The sequence below is a fragment of the Falco peregrinus genome, chromosome 12 (genome assembly GCF_023634155.1).
Source record: "Falco peregrinus isolate bFalPer1 chromosome 12, bFalPer1.pri, whole genome shotgun sequence".
Classification (NCBI taxonomy): Eukaryota; Metazoa; Chordata; class Aves; order Falconiformes; family Falconidae; genus Falco; species Falco peregrinus.
In genome coordinates this window covers 16,634,454-16,650,806 of record NC_073732.1, presented here as the reverse complement: position 1 = coordinate 16,650,806, position 16,353 = coordinate 16,634,454, and the positions used below count along the sequence as shown (strand labels likewise).

Here is a 16,353-nt window from a genome sequence, read left to right as displayed (position 1 = left end):
GAGGAAAAATGGGTTAGGTGGGTGTGAGTAAAGTAACAAGCAGGAACGTGTCTTTTAGGGGTTATGAAACCACCTTCATCTCCCAGCATCAGAAACGCTGGCTAAGAACAAACAAACCAGAAAACCATGTGCAGGCTGAGAGCTGGGACAAATACAAGAGAATTGGGAACTGACAAGAGAATAGTAACAGATTTCTGATCCAGCTTGGGAACTTAGTATTGCAAGCAAAAATGGAGGAGAAATATGAGGGCACCACTACAGCTTATTTGCGGAAGGATAAATGCAATTTTGGGATTACCAGGTAAGATATTTCAGTGAGAAGCGGGGACTTTAATGTCACTGTATGAAGCATAAGCGAGATCTCCTCCCATTTAATACTATAACTATTTTTCGTCATCCATATGCACTTTAAGATTAATTGAAACCAGAGCAGATGGAGGGAAAAGGTCTGAGGTGAATTGAGAGTCATTTAGGAAAGAAGATTGAAAAGCCAGTCTCGTGTAGCTCAGGGGGGAAAAGGAGGCAAGAACCATCTCCATAAAAATGCCTGAATATGGAATGGTGAGCAAAACAGCTACTGAAATGAGAGCCGATGTTGGTGCCAGAATATGCGGGAATAAACTGGTGATAGAAATGACACAAAAGTTCCTGACCATCAGGGGCATGGACAGTCTGAGAGAATCTCCCAGAAGGCATAATGGGCAGAAAACACAAACTTGTTTTAAGTTGGAGCATGATCCTTTCATGAAAAAGACCATAAACAACACTGTGCCTGACATGGTGGAGAACTGGGCTCTAAGATCCAGGCTCCTCCTGTGCTTCTAGCTCTAAATTGCCTAACTGGAGTAGAACAGCAGCAAACCAAGGCCTTTGGCCACTTGTTACTGAAGATTTGTGGAATATTTTCACAGCAGTCCCAATGCCTGCAGCTCCAGCGTCCTGGCTAAACACCAACACATTCCTCTGCTATTTTTGTCCCCCCTGCGGTTTCACTTAGTAGGGCTAATCTTTGCTCCCCGCCCAAAAGTTATGGCACAATGCTGCTTTTTTGTGCTTAAAAAATGTTTTCTGTTTACTGAATTGCTCTTCAAAATGTAGTATAATTCAGTCTAGGGTGTAACTGTGTTGCATTTTAACCTGCACAGAAATAGTATGCACAAGTGTGGAGAGAGGATGGGAGAAAAAAATAGCAATACCAAAATAATCCTTATGACAGCACTGAGCCCAAGTGAGCAATATTACCCTTATTTTACAGTAGGGAATTGTTGATTCTTTTCATCTATAAGCAAAAAGAGTTTGAAACCTTTCCCATGAAAACACAATAAGCAGGTGTGGTTTGGGATTTTTCTATCAGCTGTAGCCTTAAAACAATCTCTGGAAACTTGGTCTTGAACTGTAATTCATGAACCTTTCACTGAAGTCTAAAGTTGAATTCTGGCTTCCTTTCAAAATCAGAGAAAATTAATGACACCGGCCTAAAGAACCGAATTTGCGCTGGCAGGCCAGGATTTTGCAACAGTACGGATTTCCCAGGGCATATGCGTTGATGACTGTTAACCTGCCTTACCAGTATTGCAACAGTGCCTGGATCCTCCCAAACAAGAATAATGACATGTCCTATCCCAGATCTGTATCTATGGATGGCAGATATTACATAGAACAAGGTATCATTATTATTATTATTTAATTCCTGTAACCATCACCGGAGCAGCTGAGCTACTCCCATAGCTGCATTAAATATCCTGACTGAAATATGCAATCCTTTTGTTATTTCATCTTCTATGAGAAAAGTGGACTGTTGTGTTTCAACAGAAGACTTCAAGTGCATATTTCTCTGTATGTTGGAAAATACAGCTCACAAAATGTGCCTTGCCGTTCCAGTTTTGCCTATATTCAGTAATGCAGATGAGTATACAGATACCTAAAGTAGCTCCAGACAAGATAGCTTGGATCCAGGAGCTGTGTGGGTAGCATAGAGCAAAACATGGACTAATCTGCCCTAAGAGTGGGGCAAATTAGTCTACACAGAGCTCTGCCTTAACAAGTTACTTTAATACTCTGATGGATTTGGTTTAGAGATGGCTTGAGTAGAGCTAAGCACAAGCCAAGTAGGCAGATTTTCAAGGGCATTCACCACCAGGACATGAAAGCTGCTGAGATAAGAAACTTTCTGCCTAATTTTGCTGTGCCAGAGCCCTGGGAAGAGCAGGGGAGAGAAGGTGCAGGAGGAAGATTCCTGCCAGAGCAGCAGGAACAGCACTGGCCTCTCACTGCAGCTCCTTCACGCCCTGTGGCACAGCCAGGCCACCGCCGCTCCTCCTCGGGGTGGGGGAGAACTTCAGGTGTGCCCACCTCGGGGAGCTGGAGCTGGGGTGGGCAGGCGAGGGCAAAGACCCCCTTTCACAGCAGTAGGGTGTGTGCAGTGGTGCCTCACAGGGCCCAGCGGGGAAGACGGGGAGACGCGTGCCGGGAGAGGCTATGTGAGGTGCGCCAGGTGCCCTGGCCAGGTCTTGCTCTCCAGGACACAATTTTTGCAGAGGTGCCTCATGGGGTGGAATGAAATTTGGCCTCTGAGGTATCCTGGAGCCACCTCCTGGGGATAACAACTGAAATACTGAACTCGGTCCAAGTCTTGTAGCCAATAGTGCTAAGAAGTGCTGCAGCAGTTTAAAACCGACAGCAATTTTCTCAGTGCTAAAGGCTTTGTGTCCAGACATGTCGCTCCACTGTCAGGCTGCCAAGAGGTGACAAAAGCACGAGTAAGGCCAGGTTGCTCACTGCCAGGATGGAAGAACCTCCTGGCCAGCCTGAGGTGGCTCCTTGACCCGGGGAAGGGCACTCCTGCGCTAGGGGGGGGCTGCGCTGGCTATGGCTGGCCATGTTCTCCAGAAGTTGCCAGCCCAAATTTCTGCAGATTCTTTTTCCACTTGGCCTCCCCACCGTTTCCCTCGCAGTCTGTTTCAGGTGCCCGCTCCTCATTTATCAACAAATTCAGCTCCGTCCGCGCTGCACCCGTGGCTGCGGTAGCAGCAAGTGCCACTGCCCTGGGACGAGCACGGCAGCGCCCAGGCGCTGTGCGGGGCCGGGCTCTGGCCCCCGCGCCCTTCCCCCCGGCGCACCGCGGCGGGGAGGGGGACACCCCGTTTTCGCGGGGCGGGCAGCGACCCGCTGGCAGCGCAGGGGCCGCAGCAGCAGCAGCAGGCTCCGCACGCCGGCCCGCGGTACCCAGGCAGGCGGCGGCCGGGCTGCAACGGCTGCGGGTGTCCCGGGGCCGCTGCCCGCCCCCCCCGCGCCCGCAGCCCGGCTCAGGCCAGGAGAGGGAGCCGCGGCCCGCGCTCGCCGCCCAACCCGCCTCCGCCCGCCAGGACCCCGCAACTGCCAGAGGGACATCGCGGCGCCTCCCGCCTCACCGACCCGCCTCCGCCTCGCTCGCTCCCCGCCCCGGCCCCCCCCCCCCCGGCTTCCGCAGTGACACCCCCCCGCGGGGCTGGGGGCACCCCCGCCGGCCGGGGAGCGCTCCCCGTGCGGTAGGGGGCGCGGGGGGCGCGCGGGAGGAGGAGCGGGAGGAGCAGCAGCAGCAGGAAGAGGAGAGGAGGAGAGCGCGGGGCAGAGCCGCGCGCGCTCCCCGCGCCCTCAGGTGATGCGCGGCGCGCGGGGGCCGCGAGCGGGACACGCGTGTGCCCGGGGCCGGGAGGGAGGCGCGGCGGAGCGGGGGGGGGCGGCCCGGCCCGGCCGTGAACTTCCCCGCACTCGGAGGGAAAGTTTGTGGCGGAGGCGGCGGCGCGGGGCGAGGCGGCGCGCAGCGGAGGAAAGGGCGGGACGAAGACGAACCGCTCGGCAGAGCCCGAGGAGCCTCCGCGGCGGCGGCAGCGCCCGGCGCCCCCCGGGCAGGGACGCCTCTGCGCGGTGAGAGCGGCCGTGCGCCGGCCGGCGGGGGCGGGCGGGCGCGGTGCTGCTGCCGGGGCCCCTCCGCAGCCTCTCGGCGGGGGACGCAGCCGGTGCGAAGGCGAGCCCGAGCCGCGGGAGCGGGGTGCGTGACCCGCCGTCTCGGCAGCCGGGCCGGCCGGGCCTCTGGCGCCCGAAACGCGGAGCGGCTCGCTTAGGTGCCCTCCCTTGGGGCAGGGGAATTGGGACCCCCCCCGGCTGGAGCGCTGCCTGTGCCGGCGGGTGCGGCTTTCATTTCCATTCGCGTCGCAGACGCGAGCCCCTGATACCTGTTCGCTTCTGCGGCCGAACCGGTCCACGGAATGGGGGGGCGGGGGGGTGGTTCAGCCGCCGCAGGGAAATGAAGTGGAAGAGGCACGTCCAGGGGGACGGTGGGGGCGGCCGCCCCTCGTGCGAGGCGTTGGGGGGATCGGGGTGGAAGCTGGGCGGCGGGAATGCTTCCTTGGAAAGGAAGGGGAGGAAAAAAAAGACACCGTAAGGGCTCCGGTGCTTCGGGTGCTGGGGTCGCTTCCTTTCGTTACAGTGGCAGCGCTTGTTCCTCGGCTTGGGCAGGTTTCTCGGCGCGTGTCTGTGTGGTGCTTGGCACAACAGGATCCTCATCTCGGGGCCTTAGGATGCTGCTGTAAACCGGATTATAAATACTTGCAAAATAAATAAGCTGTCACATGCATGCTCTCGCTTTCCATCCTAGCCTCTGCTTTGTGAACAGCTGGTTGTAGTGCTGGGATAAAATTCTATTTTTCTTACAGTTTTTCTCTTACGGCTTTTGTTCTGTGCATTTAGTTTTGTTGTCCTAGGAAAGGCTTTTTACTGATGGGTTTGGGAGGTTGCAGCAAGGTCCTTATCCTTTTTTGAAAAGTTATTTGCTATGTAATTAAAAAGTGCTATTTTTCTAACACTCCATTTTTAACTGTGCCCCCTCTTGGGTAAGCAGAACTGTTTTACACTTACACTTCCATAGACAGAAGGATTGTGGGGTGTTATTTATTAACTGTGCTGTGCAGAGTCCATATCTCATAACTTAGAGGGCCATTTATAACAGGTTGCTTTTGGCAGCTCTGGAAGATTTACTTGCTGTCTTGTGTTCCTTGCAGGAAGAGCCTCTCCTGTTTGCATGGAGAGCATCTCTCCAGCCCAAGGACTTTCTGGTGGGCGGGCTTGGTGCTAGGAAAGGTCCTGCTTTCTGCCTCCATTGCCTGCCTGTGGTGAGCAGGGGAGTATTAAGCTCTACCACCCAGGTACTCCCCTTCCCTGGGAGTAAGTATGGAGTTGTTGCTGTCACTGGGAACACCTCCTCTGTAGGAGCAATTAAAGGCGCAAGATAACAAAGCATGTGGAGGGTACAGCTGTGAGGACCTGGGGTGGTAGGAAGCGTGCAGGGCACTGAAACGATCAGGACACGTTAAGCTGGAAGGTGGAGTGGCTGCGTGGAGGTGAAGCAGGGAGCTGTGAGCTGAGATGCTCCGTTTCTAATGCAACAACTCTGTGCAAGGCAGAGGTCAGGTCTGTATGCGCACAGCCCTGTGACTTTCTTTCCATGTCTGTGGATGTAGCTTGAGCTCATAGTATCAGTCTGCCAAGAGGCAGAGAGTTTCTCAGCTGTATTCCTTCAAGACCTGTATGTGCATGATGCCAGCGCTACGGAAGAAGCATTTCACTCCTTCAGAATAAGAGGCCAGAACATGTCCTTTTATTCCTTCTCGCTTATTGTTATGTTTGGATTTTTATGTTGGTTATTTTGGCAGGCATGTGATTCATATTTCTTCCCCCATCTGTCCTGGGTCCCCCACTGGCTGTCAAATGTCTTCCCATTTCAGAAAGACTCTGACTTGCAAAACTTAACACAAAGATAACCCTTACAGCTGGTGGTGTGGGAGGGGTGTCCCAGCTTGGCCCTTAGAGCACAGGTTGCATTAGCAAGGTAGACAGTTGGGAAGATTATAACCAGCATGTGAATGTGTTCAGATATCTGTGAACATCCATGCTGTCCAGTCTTCCTTTTCATCATACAGCAACGGGGAATGCTTCGGGAATAAAAATAGATGCATGGAAAAGCCTATATAAGCTGAAATCTGTGAACAGCGCCGCGTTATCTGGGAACTGAAACACTTTCTACAGTGGAGCTCACATTTCAGGCATTGCCTGCTCTTCTCCTTCCTCCCCTGCCTTTCTCTTGACACACCTCAGATTCCATTGTCCCCATAAGTAGAGCCAAGAGCTGTCTCCTCTGCGATGCCGGGCTGATGCAGCCCAGCCAGCAGCATCTCTGAACCTGGTGGGTGAGAGCCGGTGCTCCTCTGGCTGCGTGAGGTGGGCCACATGTAGAGGCAGATGGAAGGCAAAGCTGGCTGTCATGTTTGCCACTCGTGAGCTGACCCCCTCTCTTGCACCAGCACTGCAGCCCAGGTGTAGCTCTGGGGTCCGTGTGCAGGTGGGTTTCTTTCCCTCCACGGTTTGTAACTGCTTTGTTCTGCTCTGCTGTCAGCAAAATGTATGGCTGAGATTTGGTCACTGCTAAATTGGAACAAACCAGCTGCTTCTTTTGGAGGTATTTTAGGATTTCTCCTCTCACACCGGTGGTTTTGCAAAGCAGAAAGCTAATCTCATGTTTCTCGGCTGCAGTGTTGTTACATGTAAGGCTTTTGCATGAGACTGAGCCACATGTATGGTTGGAGAGAATGCAAAAAGGAAACTGATTTGGGGAAATTAGTTCCAGTGGTGCCTGCACTTTTGGGAATTTCAGTCTTGGCTAGTGTGCTTGCTACCTTCAACCTCAGAGGTCCCAATAAGAAACACACACACATTGTGATATTCATAAATTCAGTGTCTTATTTGACAGAAAATAAAATACAGGAACACAAATGCAGAAGCACACATATTTTGTCATAGGGTTCCTTAAAGACAGTTGCTGTTAAAACAGGATTTCTACTACAAGTGAAGAATGGTATCTTTAGTCAGTCCTTTGTTAATATAGGAACTCTCATTTCATCAAATGGGGGCTATATCTCCAGGGATTCCTCTGACACAGGTTTCCCCCAAGTCTGGATGATTATCCAATTACAATTCTAAGAAAATTACAGCAAGGATAACTGGCTAAAGATAGAAGTCTCTGAGAGCATTAGGGAAAGAGAAGGAAAGAGTGTGAAAGCACGAGAGCTTCATTTTCTCTTTGAATAAAATGTGGAGAATTATGCCAGTACTTAACTTTTGCAGTAAGTGGAGTCAAGGTCCCTGGTGTTGAGTTTGGACATTCTTTCTTTCTTTCCTTCTACTTCTCTCTTTTCTTATATGCCGACTCATATTTAATGAAAAATTTATGTTGATTTTTATGGTGTCGGTATAGATTTACATGTGTTAACAGAAAGGGACTGTTAACTTAAAAGCTGTGTTCAGGGCAGACAGTAAGAGTATCCTGGGCTGACTGAGGGGAGTGGTAGGTGGCTTCTTCTACTGGGAACACCAGGGAGTTGCCAGAGAGCCATTACCTTGGAAATCCCACCCAGAGCAGGGTCATCAAGAGCTACAGGCTCTTCCCAGCTCTTTCTAGGTGTCTGTAGAAAGAGACTATATTATCATGCCTGGAAGAGGAACTGGATGGTCATGTACTCCCATCCCATGCCCATCATGGGTATTGGGACCCTTGAGCTGGCAGGGGAGAGCATCCTATTGGTTCAAAAGCATTTGAGGCTGCCCTCAAGCCCATTCATCTTCTTTATTGCTAACACCTTGCCTAGGCATGGCTGGGCAAGCTTTCCTATTTAACCTGTGCAGCTTTGCATCTGGCCTTCAGCTTCAGTCAGTGTGGCCATGGGTCAGCAGCTTGTCTGGGTGCAAGCTGGGAGCTCTTTATTGCAGCCTGGAAATACCCTGGAAAAAGGCTGGTTGTTAGCTTTGCATGAAGCTCCTTGGACAGTTTTGTTGTGCAACCGAAAGACAAGGATACAATGTGAATCATGCACTTGCAGAAATGCTTAAGAAGCTCTTCAGCTTTACTAAGCCGAGGTATTATGAGAATTAGAGAAAGACTTTAAAAAAAAAAAGGAAAAAAGAAAAACTAAGTTTTAATACCTCTCTGTCTCTTTAACTAGAAATGCTGCTATGTGTTGGTGGAATTTTTTGGAGGTTTTTTTTGGTTTGGTTGGTTTTTTTCCCCCTTCCTGGTTTTGCTTAATCCCTTGCGTGACTGAGGTAAAAGTGTAATGCAGTATCTTGTCTCTCTTAGGCCTGATGCTGTCCACTTATAGCAATGTAATATTCTCAGATGTTCAGAGAATGATCTTATATGTTCGATCAATTTGTCTGTAAAATCTTGCAAAACTATGACCTAAATGTTTATCGTTCCGCTGATAGGATGCTGTGGAGCTGTTTAACAATGTATTTGTAACAATAATACTGCTTGGTGAGAAAGATGTGAGGTTTCCTTCTCAGGGGGATTTTTTGCCTTTTTTTTTTGCCTTTTTCTGCCTGTGATTTGTGGTTATAGTTGCCTTTCTTTATCATTTTACCTTTTGTCTTGGATGTAAATAAAGAGCTAATTACAGTTAATCTCAGTGGAAAGGAATGAAATTTTTAAAGAGTGAAAAATAACTCCCATCTGTTAGATTTGCAGCAGCATTTTGGGGTTTGCCTTCTACTTGGGAGAAAGCCAAAATTTATCTTGCTCAATTTAAAGTTTTCCTTGCAATATTTAAACTGGATTTTTAATCATTTAAAAAAACAAACAGAAATGGAAAGAGCTTTTCAAATTATGTTTGGCTATGTTTTTAACATGCTGGTTGCTAAAACCTGAACAGCTCTGTCATATTCTGGCTGAAATGAGTTGAAATCACGCTACCAGATTCCATAGGAACAGGTTTGAGACCTTATTCTGGAAGAGCATCTATTTTTCATAGTAGTATATTGTGTTTCTGTGTTTCCTGTTTGCTGGGGCTCCTTGTGCCCAGCCAACCAGCCCTGAAATTACTTGTTCCAAGGGAGCTGCTGCTTAAGTAGGTACTATTTCAGACAGGCTCAGACCCACCACGCAAAACTTGGGTTATGTGGTACATTTAGCCCCACCAGCTCCAGTGACTGCTGAGCTCAGGGAATTAATCTATACTTCGCACTCATGTACTATCTTTCTTTTCAGTGTTTCTAAGCACTTTAGAGATACTAAGATGCACAGCTGTGGTGTGAGGTGGGGGGAGGCTGTTATAAATGTGGCTGGAGAAACGGAGGCACGGATTTAGGAATCCTCTACTAATGCACTCCGTTCAGGGTCAGCCATTTATAAGCGCTCAGATGCCTGATTATCAGGGAGGTGCAACATTTTTTTTCATGTACTACAATTGGTCATTGATGCTTCTGTAGGTTTCATGTAGATTAATGGGAAACCCATATTGCTACGCTGTTTTAGAATCTTCAGCCTTAGAGACTTACAGGAGCATAGTAAATGGCAGTGGCAGGAGCCCTAATTTCTAATTATTTTTTTCTGAGGTTAGCCCTAAAAAGCAAATCTCACAAGGAACCAAAGGTAAAACAACTTCACTGCCATCCCACCACAGTATCATCCAGGGCCCCACCTACATGAATTTATCAGCTATCTGTTGATTCAAAGCTCTGTGATCTGTAGAAAATACTTATCCTGACAGTAAGAGCCATAAAAATTCACTCTAATACAAATAATCGGATTTGTTCTGTTGAGAAATAGCTGCCTCCCCCTGTTGCTTTAAGCACAGACACCTCGCAGACCTGGTTTCTAAGGAGGGATCTGGATAATGGGAGGGGGATGTATGTGTTGCTGCCTGGCGTGGTAACATTGGCAGGCTGTGAAGATCTTGTAGGGCACCCAACCTCTTTGAATGAGCACAGATGTGCTGCTGGATTACAGAATATGTTGCTTTAGCAAATTGTCTGGTTGCAGTTGAGCCAGACAAGGCTGATGGTTTGGGGTGACTGAAGGATGTGACAAAACATGACTCCACAAAACACTCCCAGTCCCTGTGGACTGGATTTGTCTTTCCCCCTCATCCATTCTCCTGTAAAAATAGCTGCAGCCTTGGTGCACTTACCTTTCTTCACCTTCCTCCTTCTTTCTTATGTTGCTATGTGGACTTTAGGGAGACTGTTTAATTCTGGCTCTTTGAGAGGCTGCACACATGGACACCCCTGACCCAAGGCTGTGGAGAGGTGGAAATGCTTTTCTCTAGGCTTTTTGTGTCCTCCTCTTCTCCCATGGCACGGGGGAGCTACGTCCTTGGCATTGCAGCCCTGCTGAAACCCAGGGTCCTACCCTGGGTTGCGGCTATCCAGGAAGGCAATGTTTTCCCCTTTCTAAGCCACCCCTGCTGCCTTGTCTGCCAGGTGCCAATGACGTAGTTGTTGATGAGAGGAGTCCAAAAGCAAGAGGTAAACTCAGCCCAACCTTCCAAAGACAGCCAGTGATTGCTTCCTCTCAATGCAAAAAGGTGAGCCAGCCCAGGGCTAGCATCAGTGCAGATTTGAGAATATGAAGGTGTCCACTTCCTTCAATGCCAACATTGAAAGTGCTCTGAAATGAAAAGTTTGAAGACTTCAGATTTTTGGTCCTCTGAAGTAGGGTTTTAGCACAGAGCGGTATTTCCTTTTGTCGCTGCTCCTTGTAGCCTTTGGAAATGTCAGCAATGCATATATTGCCTTTTGTTTGTCATTCAGCTGGAGAAATGAATTCATTGCCCTCATGAGATCAATCATATTCTCCCCAAATAATTAATATTGATGACAATCACAGCATACTGCTGCCTGCAGCTCCCTCTCAGCCTTCCCACTGTGTAGGTGCTGTGGGTCAACAGAGCGGTCCTCGTACGAGGCTCCTGGACTTGAAAATTCAGGGTGCCATTGTTTGAAGGTTGAATTTAGAGCTGCACTGATGGGGTCAGTGCAGGCAGAGCCCGAGCAAGTTCCCTGTGATGATGCAACCTAGTATTTGCAGAACAAAATGTTAGAGACGGGTGGAGCAAATGCAATACACGTGGCATACAAAGGATTGTCTCATCCTGTTTCTCGTCTCCTTTTTTTCCTCCCTGTCTGTACCCGGCTTTTTCTAGTCCCCTTTGTAGAGTGCAGCTGTACTGCCCGGACCAGGAAGGGGCAGGCACGCAGAGGAAAGTTGCTCTGATAGTTACTAGGAGGACCAAGCGGGTGAATTGGGAACATGGGGGCCCTTGGGAGAGCTGGAAGGACCTCCAGAGAGTGCCTTGTACGTGGGCTGTTGTCCTGAGGCAGGCAGGTAGTTCCTGGGCTTTCAGTGCCTTTGGTGTTCCTTTTTCTATTGCTTTAAATTTTGCTGTGGATTAATGTGTAAAGCACACAGAGCAGCCTGTCTGAGCTGGAGGAGAAAGAATGAAGCATCTTCAAGTCTTACTCTTGTTTGCTTTTTCTTATAAGGCTAAATGGAATTAAATTAACATGATTAATATGTGCCAGATGTGGAAACGCTGTGTGGGCCAAACTTGAAAAAGAACTCTGCTGACTTGCTTTTACCCTTGATTATGTTGCTTGACCCAGGATACCTGGAGTCACTTGAAGAAATCCTACTCTTACACTGCAGGCAGAGTTGAAGATCAGGTCTTCACCACTGGCAGCAGCATGGGTAAACCTGCTAGCAGTGCTGGAGACGTTGCAGTCTGCCTGGGGATTTTGTGGCAGCGGCAAAGTAAAAAAGATGCTTGGAAAGGGGAGCGAAACACAGTGTTGTGCTCTGGAGCATGATGGTGCTTGGAGGCTTTTTGCCTGCTGTGTCCCGATCTGGGAGAACAAGAAGGGGAAGATGGTGGCTGAGTATAGAGCAGCCATCCTGGGAATCTGATCTGCAAGCACTGAGGGCTGTAAGGGGAGGAGGTGAAGTGAAAGAGCAGGTATATAGCTGGCAACAAGGGCTTGAACTGAAGAAACTCTTGGAGCATTTTTTGAGACAGAGAACCTATTGCAGCTAGGGCTCAGCAGGGCTGGGTGTAGCCCCTGTTGTGGCAGCGGGGATGTACAGTGGGGCTGCAGGGCGCTTGGTGGTGCTGGGCTGGGCTTGCAAGAGTCATGCTTCTCCTGGGAAAGCTGCTCTGGGGTTCAGGAGTCCGGTCCTGCAGAAGGCAGTAAGCCCAGCTGATAAACCTGCTTAAGTCTGCATTGTGTTCTCTGGGTTTAGAGATTTGGGCTGAGCTAGCTTGGGGTTGCAGCTGTGTAATCTGTTGCGCAATGTGGATGTGCTGTTACGTCTGCAGGGACAGTGGAATAACCTTTTGGGGAGGGCAGTGGGGTTGCTCACATCTAAAAGCCATTAAAAAGGTCAGGAGGCAGAATGTATAAATTAAATGCTTGTTCTCAGATGTCTCCAGGTGCTCATGAGAGTTAATCAGAACTCTTTCAGTGAGGGAAGAATCTCACTCTGGATTCCTTAAGTTTCCTCAGGTCTTTGAGCCATGTTGGCTGCGGATTTCTTTTTTTTTTCTGTGCAAAGATTAGTTTGTCAGTTTATTTTCCAGTAGCGCAATATGTGGGTATTTCTCCAAGCTCTCCTTTCACTATAACATCACCATCTAAAATAGAAGCATTGTGTCTGGCTTCATGGAAGGTCTCAGCTCTCTTTGAAGCTCTGTTGGAAGCTTTTCATTCCCCGGCTATTCAGACTTAAAAAATAGACTGTCTTGGCTGGATACCTTTTGCTTGAGCACAGAAGTGCTCTTGTAGATTGGTGTTTGAACTGCTCAGTGCTCAGCGTGTATGCATTTGTAATCCGTGATGTTTGATTTCATAGCTGTGGCTCTACCTGCCCCTTTTCAGCCCACTCCACAGATCTCTTGGTGCTAGTCCCAGCTGTTTATTTGTCTTGTCCAGGTGTGCATATATTTCAGGGAGGTGACAGATTATTGAGCTGGTTTATTTTAAATGTATGAAATGCAGCATGCTCTGCCTGCTACGTAGCTGCCAGAGTATAATCAGCGGCACCCTGGGCTTCAGCAGAGCAGTGTGCAAGGTCTGTAGGATTTCTGCTTTGCCGAGCCCTGAGAGGACCCCAGGAGAACTGCTGAGGGAGGGAGAGGGTACTGACTTTCTTCAGACATATTTTCAAGCACACACAACCCCCCCTTCTCTCCACATGTCTGGATTGTACTTTTTTTCCTTTTCTCTTGAGAGAGGGAAAAATAGCTTCTTCCTCAGAATTCTGATTGTTAGCCAGATCTGTTGAGCCAAAAGGATGCCAGGAGATGGTGTCTAAATGCCAACAGCAGATCGCAAATTCCCTGCCTGGCAATCACCTTTGTGCCCCAAACATTGGCACCGACAGTGGCAGATCTTGCACTACCAAGGAAGCTCCCAGAAATGACCTGCTGTAAATGTCTCCCTGCTTTTTCCCAAGCTTCTGAGCTCAAGGGGCTGCTGCCTGCTTTGCTCACGGGAGCTCTTGGTGCCCTTTGAAGGTCAGCCTTGCTTCTGCGGTTCACGCTGCTGTGTTGAAGGAGAAATAGCTTGGGACGACCTCCTGGAGTGACCCCAGAGTGACACACTGCTGAGTTCATTCATCCCCATGTTGGGGATTTAGTAAAAAGTAATTAAAAAGTCAGCAGGCTGCAGCCCTTGGCCTGGATGTGCAGTGCAGGAGGCCAGGGAGGGGCAGTGGTGGGTGATGGGCAACTGGAGCTGCCTGGGATGCCTGGTGTCATGTCCTCAGCTGGCAAAGAGCTGGCTGAGCCACTGACAGAGAAAGCTGTTCCCAGATATTTTTGGTTGGATGAGGTTTTTTGTTTTGTTTTGTGGTTGGGGGTTGTGGTTTTTTTGTTCTCGGTTGTTGTTGGGTTTTTTTGTTCTTTTTTTTTATTGTTTGGCTTGGGTTTTTTCCTCTTCTGGATGCTTGGTAGACCTGGGTATAAAGCTGTGCATAAGCACTGTAGACCCCAGTGCTGGGAGTCAGTGCTTCCAGGTCCTGTGTGACGATGGCCAGCTCTGGCCAAGGAAGACAAAAGATGCTTTGTGCTAGCGATGGGGGAGACCTCTCACCAGGGCATCTTTCCATCTGACTCTCTCTAGTTTATTTTTCTTTTTCTCTCAGTTCTGCAAAAGCAAGTGTTTAATATCTGCTGTGATTCTAGCTGGTGAAAAAGTTTCATACTGCTCAAATCTAAACCTTCCCTTTGGTTCTGATTATATAAATTAAACTTATGATAGAAACATTTCAGAACAAAATCCTTTCAGCCTGCTCTGTTGTCAGGCACGTGATAGCCTGGTGATTGCACCTACCCTGGCAAAAGTGGGACTTCAGCATCGATCTCTCAGGTCCATGCCTTGGATGTGTCACCATTAGGTGCACTGATTGGGCCACACTTAAGGCTCCCACAGTATCCCTGATTGCGGGCCAGGCTTCAGCCCTGGCTGATTCCTGCTGAATTGTGCCTGGCTTTTAGGGAGCTGCTGCCAAGGCAAATTGGGCTCACTGCCCTTAGGAGAGATGTGGATGTGTTTCCGAGGACGGTGTTGGGGGCCCTTTGTTGGTCAGTGTGCCTGTATTTGAAGTGATGACTGTGGCGTAGTGTGTGCTGGAGCAGGGAGAGTGCTCTGAGCCGCTTATGGAGTTCATCATCAAACTGCTGCTGGTTTCCTCCCCTTTCTGATTCTGGAAGCTGGCTGGGAAGGGGAATTTTAATGAAAATGCTGATTCCTCCTGGGGAGAAAAGGCTGGCTTTCCAAAACTCGTCACCTGTCTTTCTACCCACATCTCTGGAGATTTCAGTGTAACCTTATGTTGCTCAGGAGGGCTGTCTGCAGGACTGGCCAGCTTGCTGTAGGAGTGGCTCTGCTTCGGGCAGGGGTACAAGTGGAAATGCTGATGCCGTAGCAAAGGGCAGTGCTGTGCAGTGCCCAAATGGCCTCCGGAGGAGAGGCAGGGTCAGAGAGACGCTGCACAAATTCCAGCTAAGTGGCACCAAGATGGTTTATGCTACAGTAATTCCTCCCTTTGTCTGACATACTCCCGTACATACTGAAAAGCAAAAGTGTTTCCTGGAGGGCTGAAGGGCCTTTTCCCACTTTCCATTAGTGTTTTTGCTATTACTTTTCTGCAGCTGCTTTTGCAGACTGCCTTTTGTCTACCTTTTGGATTCTTTGAATTTACTTGGACAGTATGTCTATTTTCCCCATAAGAAAACCCAGCAAACTCATTGAGCAGCCTTTTCCAATGCTACTGTGTGGCGATGCAGGAACCCAGGGCTTGTGGGCACGCAGTGATGTGGGAGTGGGGGAGCTGTATTCCTCTCCTGAGCACCAGCCCCACTCCGCAGCCCATAAGCCTTCAGCCCCAAGTCCACGTGGTGTAGAAGCAAAGCGCTTTCTAACCTAGCCCACCCTGATTCTGTGCTACCTTTTCTGTGTCTGCATCCCTCTTCCTGGGGCCAGTCCTGTGCTCTTGAATATTTTTGACTCAGAGGGGCTTGGGACACAATTACAAAAAGAAAATAACATGTAAAAGTTGCTTTGGCTGGTGTTATTTTTTTCCCTCTTTATGAAACAGCTTTATTTTAAATGCCCTTTCAGCCAGAGCACTTAGTGGCAAGGTTTTGAAGGGCACTTTTGTTCTGTGTGCCATAGTGTGACTTCTCAGTGAAAAGCAAAAAAGCTGTCAGCTCTCCCTAGGTGCCGGTGGTTAGGAGGGACAAAGGCGTTTTCTTGGAAAATGCAGTATTGTTCTGTAGAATTGGTACAGTGTCTTTGAGAATAGGTGTACAGTAGTTACTTTGAGTGCAGTTCTCTTTGTTAATTATTTGACAACTGTCTTGGGTTTTATAATTGTTTGGAAAATGCGTAGGCTTTGCGGGGTCCATGCTGTTAAAGGCAGGAGTGAACAATTCCTTGCCTAGGTCTGTTTGGGAAGGGTGTTTTATTAAAAGGTGTTTTCATGTTTTTTTTTTTCTGACATAAAGGCCACTTCTGGCCAGTAGCAAATGAAAAACTAAACCTTTCCATGAGCTGTACTTTTAAGAAAAGGAGACGCTTCTATGATACTGTCTCCCCTCACCCCACTTTTCTTTGCTCCCCAGTAGACAGACAGTGAAAGTTTGAAGAAGATGCCCAGGAATGAAAAGGATATAATTTCTAACTTGAAACAAATGAACATTTCAAGTTCTTTAAAAATTCTAGCGACAGCAGTGATGGATCATTTTCCCCAACTGCTCTCTGAATTATTATTACTAAAATGTTAATTTATGGAGACATTAAGAACACCTTGGAGTATATTGGTCTCATGAGAAGTTCCTGGAGCGCTGAGGATCTATCACAGCTCTCCAGCCTTCTGGCTGCTCTGATTGCCTGCTTTCTGGCTGTGGTATGATTTCTAAGCTGGTGTGCTCTTCTCCTCACTAATTTTATTCCTGGCTCCCTTTAGTGTTTGCTTTTTATTTGATTGTG

The 16,353-nt window shown here is 48.7% G+C and overlaps 1 protein-coding gene across 5 annotated transcripts in view; it reads left to right on the top strand.

Moving 5' to 3' along the window:
* The first annotated feature begins 3,128 nt into the window (after window positions 1–3,128).
* The window catches only part of IL1RAP (interleukin 1 receptor accessory protein), a 49,528-nt gene continuing 36,303 nt past the window's right edge, over window positions 3,129–16,353 (top strand). For 2 of the 5 annotated variants that reach the window (XM_055817247.1, XM_055817244.1), the window contains exon 1: window positions 3,129–3,637. The gene's annotated coding sequence lies outside the window, so the exon portion shown is untranslated. Of the gene's footprint in view, window positions 3,638–3,670; window positions 3,907–11,095; window positions 11,192–16,353 lie in introns of those variants that run through there. The other 3 variants (XM_055817245.1, XM_055817246.1, XM_027787230.2) reach the window with 2 other exon arrangements.